This window comes from Humulus lupulus, chromosome X (genome assembly GCF_963169125.1).
Source record: "Humulus lupulus chromosome X, drHumLupu1.1, whole genome shotgun sequence".
Classification (NCBI taxonomy): domain Eukaryota; kingdom Viridiplantae; phylum Streptophyta; class Magnoliopsida; order Rosales; family Cannabaceae; genus Humulus; species Humulus lupulus.
In genome coordinates this window covers 171,831,801-171,841,077 of record NC_084802.1, presented here as the reverse complement: position 1 = coordinate 171,841,077, position 9,277 = coordinate 171,831,801, and positions in this window count along the sequence as shown.

Genomic DNA, 9,277 nt, shown 5'->3' with positions numbered 1-9,277 from the left:
AAGTATAAGAAAAAGATAGCTAATTCAATTTAATGGATAAAGATATACACATTAGATAATTTAAACAATGACTTTAACTAGTACAAATCAACTAATAGTTCTAATAGAAGTATATATACATATATTTCTAGTTGAAGTTCAATTTTAGATTGAGAAAGACAAGTGTAAATGTAACCCACATGAACATAAAAAGGCTCTTTTAAATATAATAATTGTGGTCATAAACATGAAAGAAATGAAAAAAGTACTAGTAAAATTAATTTAAACCAGCTTGAGTTGATTTATCAAATCAAAATATTTTGTTGATTTCAGAAAATTATGTTTATGCATATTAAAAAAGCACAATGCAGTAATTGAACTATTAATTATTCCCAAGTGTTTTAATAGTGATTATCATCCAAGCATTTTTAAAACTCAAACATGTTAAGAAGAACAGAAAGTATAAACATCTTTAATCAGCCTAAATATACAGAATAAGTTAAATGACATTCTGCAAATCAAAATAAAAGCTAGTCATACCTCTTTAATCATCACTGTGTTATCCTGTAGGTGCGAATTCAATGTTAAGAATCTGAACACTAACATAACTATAGTGTATTGGTTTCATCTTCATCAATCTTTAACTAACCTCTTACTTCACATTCTACCAGGTGAAAACATAGACAGAGAAATCTTTTTACATATATATGAGTTATAAGAAGGCACATTGATAATACTTGACATCCAGAAAAAACCATGATAGAAGACATTACTAGTAGACAAAGTAAGAACCTATAAACAAAGAAAATCAAAGAGAAATTACAAGCAGAGAATTAAAAAGAATCAAAGATATCCACTAGATAATTAAATTACCTTATCCATTGACCATTCATACTCCAAGTCTAAGGAAAATACACTTTTTGTTTTTCTTTCCTACTTAAATGGAAAAATGTTGTTGTTGATGGATCCTTATTCCTAATCTTTCAATATAAAAAGAATAATTATATTAAAATTATATGTGGCTAGAGGTGCTATATAAAAAGACAATTGAAATCAAATGAACTGACATATGTGAAGATTCACTTCACTTATATTAATTGGCTTTCAATAATTTATTCCCACAAGACAGAATATCTCATAAATACGAAACAAAAACAACAGAAAATCTTTCTCATAATGTAAAAGGTCATCCAAAATATTAAAAAACAATATCGTAAGGTCCATATGGTTTGGTGTTACACAACTAGTAATGAAGTCTAACACTCTAATTCATCCAAATTCCCTACATCATGAACTCTTCCCATGTTGGCACATTCAGAAACAATTGTTGTAAACAGAAATATAAGCTAATAATTGCTCTAAAGTGAAGAATTTAGAAAAGAATTTGGAATTAACAGTTTCACTTCCTGGTCATCCAGACTAGGCGCGAGAAATAACAAACAAAGATCAAAATTACCTTTAGAGAGACTTGTGCTTCCTATTTTCAAAGACCAAAGAGATAACCAAGAAATGAAAAATAACAAGAAATAAATCTAATGTTGTACTATACCATGAGACTAAGAGAATCAGACCACCTAAATGGGTGGCCAATGAGTATTGAATTAACTTCCTATGTTTTGAGAATGAATAAGGGCAATCTCTTACAGTTTATACTTAATATGTCTATATAAACATGTTTGGTATAATAAGAGTTGGTCATTACCTTAAGTGCTTCTCCACCAAAGAGAATCAAACCCATGTTACCAAGAATAAGAACCATAAACTGGAAAACCCAAGCGATGTAATACATTTTTGTTCCTTGTAAAAATGAAAGAAAGAGAAATCACTAATTAACTACTTCTTAATATCATAGTAGACAAAATTTATGGAATATAGAGGTATGTTTCACCATAAAGATAGCATGGGTTTGATACCCCATAAAGATAGTGGTATGTAGTTTAAAAAAAAAGATAATGGTATGTTTCTAATGAATCTTTGGCAATTGACAAAGTGTAATGAAGCTAGAAGCCAATTAGCATAAAAAGCGCAAAACCCCACAACAAGCAAGCATGTGATACCCCATTTCCAACCCAAAGGCTCCAACATGATATTTGAAAATCTCAGCATGTATCCACAATTTAAGCTAGTAAACAACACCAACCCAACTTGTTCCCATGAATTTTGCACATTATTTTCAAGTTCATCCATATCGATAATTAAATTCGTAACAATCTCAAATAAGAATAAAATCAAATAAATAGATGTCTATAGCTTTTTTTCATTCAAACATTCAGTCAAACATCATAACTACATTAATTATATAGTTAAAATGTATATTTTATAAACACTTTCATTCTCACAAATGAATCATAAATAATGGAACACCACTATCAAATACACACATTTTCAACAAAATCAGTAATACTCAATCAAATTTATTGAACTATAAGTTATTTTGTAGAAAAAAAACTCATCGCAGAAAAGAAAAAGAGAAAAATACCAAAATATTTGTGCCTGTCACTGTGAGGGACATGGAGAGGCTGAAATGCTCGGCTTGCATGGCTCTAGGCTGGATAAGGTGGCTGGGCGACGAAGAATGCTCAGGCTGAAGGCTGGATGGAGCTAGCTGGTCTCACGCAGGGAAGAAGAAGGCTTGGCCGCACACAGGGAAAATGAGAAGAAGAGCTGGCCTCCGTTATCGCCGTTCGCCTCTGGTGTCGTGTGAGGGCTTGGGCCCACGTGGGTCGAAGCTTCGACGACCTCTAAAGATTCCTAGCCAGCGCATGTAGGGGAAGGTAGTGGTCGGGCTCCACAAAGACAGGCGAGAGAGAAAGAGTGAAGGAGAGAGGTTTGGTGGGAGAAAGAGATCCGAGAGAGAACGATGAGGAAAAAGGAGAAGAAAAGAAAGAGAAAGAGAGATCGGGGGCTGAGTGAGAGAACATAGTTTTTTTAATTTAGTTATTAATAAAGATTTAATTTATTAATTTATTTATTTATTAATTTTTAGGGCCCATTTTGTGCACTTTCAATACTCGTATAGGACACTTAAAGTGTGCCCTTAAAAGTCTTCATAGACTCAAATTTCTTCATAGTCTTTTAGGACCCACATCAATAATTAGGGCTCACACTGCATGTCCTAAAATATATTTTTTAAGGACTTTCACTAAGTATACTAAAAAGTCTATGAGATATTTTTAGGGCTTGCATCTAAGTGAGTGTCCTAAAAAAGTGTCATAAAAGCCAGTTTTTTGTAGCAGTGGTTACAAGTATTCATAATACTAGTGAACCGTACTAACAGTATTTAATCCAAAGATTCTATATAAATTTGTTCCCTACAATCTTAATCCTTTCGTACCAATACAAGATTATAGTCACAATAACGAATTTATGAATTTTATTATATTAAAATAATAATAGTAATAAACAATTGATATATACAAAAATTCATCTCAATTATTTATTTCATAAAAACATTGTCTAATACATATGCTTCCAACAACACCAATCCTAACAATCTCTCACTTTCCCTAAAGAAGATGAGGCAACTCTCTCAAACCCATGTTTCTAACATGATCCTTAAAAGACTTAGTAGCTAAAGTCTTAGTGAAAGGATCTGCAAGGTTATGTCCTGAAGCTATCTTCATAACTGATACATCTCCTCTTTGGACTATATCTTTCATTAAGTGGTACTTCCTCTCGATGTGCTTTCCCCTCTTATGACTCCTTAGTTCCTTTGAGTTAGCTACCACCCCATTGTTGTCACAGTATAGGACTCGTGGCTTATCCATGTCTAGAACAACTTCAAGATCAATATAGAAATTTTTGAGCCACACAGCTCTTTAGTTGCTTCCATGGTAGAATCTGCAATGCTAGTTTGTTTGATACTAAGTCAGACTACAACTCCTCCACCAAGTTTGAACACTGATCCAGAAGTCGATTCCTAATTATCTCTGTCTAATTGAAAATCAGAATCAGTGTAACCAGTGGGGTTCAGATCACCACCTAAATATACAAGCTTATATTCTCTAGTTTTCCTAAGAAACTTGAGAATATTCTTTACTACAACCCAATGACTCAATCCAAGATTGGACTGATGACGACTGACAATCCCTACTGCATAACAAATGTCAGGTCTTGTACATAGCATGGCGTACATCAGACTGCCTACTATAGAGACATAGGGATATTGTCTCATGTCCTCTTCTTCTTGAGGAGTCTTAGGACATTGTTCTTTAGAAAGGAAAATTCCATGATGGGCTGGCATGTCACCCTTCTTGGAATTTTTCATACCTAAGCATTCCAATTCCTTATAAGTTGCTTGAGAACATAATTTGTTTCTCCCAAATTATTCATTTGGAATGGTTTAGCTAGCCATTTCTTTACTTTTGTTAATGTATCTACGTCATTTCTAATCAGTAGAATATCATCAACGTACAGAACTAAGAAGACCACTATGCCATCTTTGATTTGTTTATAGACACAAGGTTCATCAACATTTTTTTTCAAAACCATACGTTTTAATTGTGTCATCAAATCTTAGATTCCAAGATCTTGAAGCTTGTTTGAGTCCATAAATGGACCTTAAAAGCTTGCAAACCTTTTGCTCTTGAACTATGACTTCGAACCCTTCTGGTTGAGACATATAAATGGTCTCGTCAAGATATCCATTCAGAAATGTCGTCGTTACGCCCATTATCCATGTCTCATATTCCATCCACGCATCTATGGAAAAGAGTATGCGAATTGATTTTAGCATGGCTACAGGAGAAAATGTTTCTTCATAATCAACCCCTTCTCTCTGGGTATAGCCTTTGCTGAAAGCCTAGCTTTGAAAGTCTCTAATTTCTCATATGCTCCTTCTTTCTTATTGAATATCCGTTTACAACCGATAGGTTTAACATTTTCGGGTAGATCTTTAAGAATCCATACGAAATTGGAATACACTGATTCCATTTCCATGTTCATGGCATCTTTCCATTTTTCTTTGTCAGAATCTCTCATTGCATCTCTATATGTCAATGGATAATCTTTGATTTGTGTTAGACACAAGCATTTGAACTTCATGTTCATAGCGAATTGGTTCCCTAACAACCCTCCCACTACGACGAGGTTCTCTATTATTGTGACTAGAACTTGTGGTTGCTTCTTGTCATTGTTCATTGTGAAATTTCAGTGATTTATTTATTTGATCTGAGACCAATTCCTCCAGTACAACCTTACTGCAAGGCTTGTGGTTGTTAATATAGTCATGTTCAAGAAAATTTGCATTTGTCAATACAAATATTTTGTTTTCTTTTGGACTATAGAATATACCAACTCTAGTATCATTGGAAAACCCTACAAACATGCATAATCAATCCGTGAGTCTAGCTTCACAATCTTTTCCTTTAGCATGTGTGTTGGACACCCCTAAATTCGAAAAATGGTGCAAACTATGTTTACTAGCTGTAACACCCTACTACATAGGGACCATTACACTGTGTATTTTAAATAGTGCTAAACTCGCTAAACGAGTCATTTGGCCATAATCGTGTAACTAAATGTGATTAACGGTTTAGGGTTAAAATTTTTGGTCAAAGATACAAACGTTTCACTAAAACATTTATTGTATACATGGAATCCCAAAATACATTTAAACTATTAATTACAATAAACGAGTTACAACCTGCCAACCTAAGTCACCCCAGATCCCTTAGCCCTTATCCTCTGTATAAGCGCGCTAACCAGCACTCAACGTGCTAAGGCTGTTCTTGACTGATAAGTCAATGCTAGGAATTGGGACTAATAAGTCACCCTAGATTCCTTAGTCCTATCCTCTATATAAGCGTACCTGGCACTTCTGGTTAGCCTAACCAATATGACCAGCGTTGTGCATTATTTCCATCCTTGACTGATAAGCCAATGCTTTTCGACCAGTGCTCATCGCTATTGTCGACCTTGACGAATAATTCAATGCTTTTCTCAATAAGATAATGCAAACAGACATATATCATAAGTCAAATATCCCGATATAAAGCATTCAACATGCTTAATCAACAATCATAAGCATAATCATAATCATGCACATACTCAGATGTTTATACCCTATTCAAGTTCCTGTTCAACAATTCGGAATCACAAGCATAATAATAATCATGGACATTTACAGAGACTCATTCTCTGATCAAATCTATATCCAACATTCAGGCCATGCCATAATCACAAGTATCACATACCGGGTGCAGTTTTCTTACCTTTGGTCAAAGCACAGGTTACCAATAAATGACCCTTGAGCACGATCCTAATTCTAAGCCCTTAGCGATAACCTAGTCACAACCATAATATAAAATCTCATAAAAAAATGGGTAAATAAAGGCTTCCGAACTGAGTCCTAGCCTCTGGGACATCGAATCCTACTAAATCGGGTAGTAGGATCGATCTCGAGCCTTAGGTTTTAGTTCCTGCACTCAAAACCTCCCCGAGGCCCAAAATCCCTTAAGCGTCGCGGCCCCCGAACATTTGAGTCGTGACCCGTTCAAGTAAGAGGCTAGAGCCTCTTCTCTGCTTGCACTAGCGCTTTAGCGCGTTCTAGCAGGCACCGCGGCGCCAATAGCCCATTGGCACCTGCTTCTCCTTCACTTAATTCGAGCTGCGGCGCCCCAAAAACAAGGCTGAGACTTGACCTACAGACTCAGTTTTTTCCTCCGTTTTCACATGCCAATTCCCTCCATAAACCTATCCATACATAGCCAAATCTCATAAACAAAGTTCCCAATCAACTCAATGGCCTAAAACCATACGAACATAAGCTTCAAACAACTCAAAAACTCACCAAAACATAGAATCCTCTTCAAAACTTAAGAAACTTAAGGAAATAGAAACTCGAAAACTCTAAGATTAAATTACCTCTGATTAAGTCATTTCTCGCTAAATCCTCTTGCTAATAAGCTTCTAATCTTTCCTAGAATCGATATGACTCGACCCTTGCTTGAACCCGAGTTTCCTTTGAAAATGCTAACGGACGTCAAATGACGAACAAGAAAGAAAGAGAACCGTATGTTCTCTTTTTATATATTCTGTCAGGTTACTTCAAGTTTAAGTAACCTCAAGCAAATCCAAATACTCGGGGTCCCAAATATGCCCCACGAGGTAAAATAGTAAAAATTCCCAGAATTCCCTCCTGATCTCATTAACTCCCAATATATCATCAAATATTCATTCCCATTACCCAATAACCCGGTAATGTAGTCAATGTCTAATATACCCCTTGACTCACACCGAGTCAAGTATGGGTCTCGTTGTGACTTTCCCACTAGCTTGTGCCCTAGGATTGTCTCGTGTCGAGTAACCCAAATATATTCACATAATATTGTGGTCTCACACATATATCACATATATGCCAAATATACCCATAACGGGCCAAATTACAAAAATTGGTCTTTTAATAAAAAATGGGCCCACATGCATATTTAATACACCGAAACATGCATATCAAGTCGTATTATAATATAACTCACATAATCATAAAATGATACACATATATATCACATAATCACATAACTCCATAATTTGCCATCCTGGCCCCCTAATCAAGGCCCTAAGCCTTATTAGGTAATTTGGGACGTTACAACTATCCCCTCCTTATAGAAAAATCATCCTCAAAATTTTACCTGAATTGCCCGGGATATAAATCCCGCATATTTGATTCTAGTTCTCCCTCGACCTTACTGTTTCTGTATAATACCTTAACCAAAGGTATAGTTTTGTTCCTCAGAACCTTGTCTTTTTTGTCTCATATCTAGACTGGATGTTCCTCATAGGAGAATTATGCCTGAAGTCCTAGATCCTCATAACTCATCACATGAGTCTCATCCCATACATGTTTCCTCAACATGGAAATAGGAAATACATTGTGTACGGCCGACAGTACCGAAGGTAAGGCCAATCTATAGTCCACTTGATTGATCTTATCCAGGATTTCAAACGGTCCTACAAATCTAGGGCTCAACTTGCCCTTATCTCCTCACCGCTTTCAATGGTGATACTCTAAGGAAGATATAGTCTTCCACTTGGAATTCTACGTTCCTTCATTTCAAATCAACATAAATTTCCCAGTTACTTTGAGAAACGAGCATCCGAGCTCTAATATTTTCAATAGCCTCAGTGGTCCTCTAAACTACCTCAAGACTCAAATATTTCCTCTCACCCATCTCATTCTAGTGAATGGGCGATCTATACTTCCCACCCTAAAACTTCTCATAAGTTGGCACTCCAATAACTTGATATCTCTCTCTGGTTTACCATCAGTCCGAGGATAATAAGCTGTACTGAACTCCAGTTGTATACTCATCACCTTTAGTAACCTTTCTCAACACTTGGAAGTAAATACAAGGTCCCCATCTAATAAGATAGACCTCGAATCTCATGAAGGCGTACTATCTCTCTCACACAGAGTTCTACATAATTGTCAACTGTATTTTTCATCCTCACTGGTAATAGTGAGTTGACTTCATATACCGGTCCATAATAACCTGAACTAAATCACACTGGCCTACTATCCTGGGCAACCCCATCACAAAATCCATCATGATGTTCTCCCACTTTCACTTTGGGATACACAAAGGCTGTAATGGCCTTACTGGTTTCTGATACTCTGCCTTGACCTGCTAACAGGTCAGGCGCTTTGCCACGTACTCAATTATGTCCCTCTCCATCCCAAGCCACCAATATAAAGCTTTCAGATCCTGGTACATCTTCATGGTGCCTGGATGAAGAGAATAAGGGATAATATGCGATTCATCCAGAATCTCCTGTTTAATCCTAGTGTTCATCAAATCCCAAGTTCGATCCTTATACCTCAATAACTCATGCCTAACACTGTATAGTCCTTAGCTAATCCAGCTAAGACATCCCCTCTAATCCTTCCCATCTGTGGGTCACTTAATTGTTTTCTTTACTCCTCTCTAAAAGAGTAAAGTCAAGTGTAATGTTGGCCACGTGGCCTACCAGTAACTCTGCTCTAGTTCTGGCCATATCATTCAACTGATGTGATGCATAGGCAATCACCTTTTCTGTCAATGAGACGTCATAATAACCCATAGACTTGTTTTGATCTGTAGGAAGACTTGGAACTCTTCCACAAAACACATGTAATACCTTGCCCATCCAAGGAAACTCCTAACCCCTGAGGCATTCCTTGGCCTTGGACAATCTCTAACTGAGAGTATACCACAATACGTCGATAGAGACGATCACAAACCAATTCAAATAATCCTTGAACACGCTGTTCATCTATCCATAGAAAAAACTAGGGCCTTAGCCAAAACCAAAAGACATAACT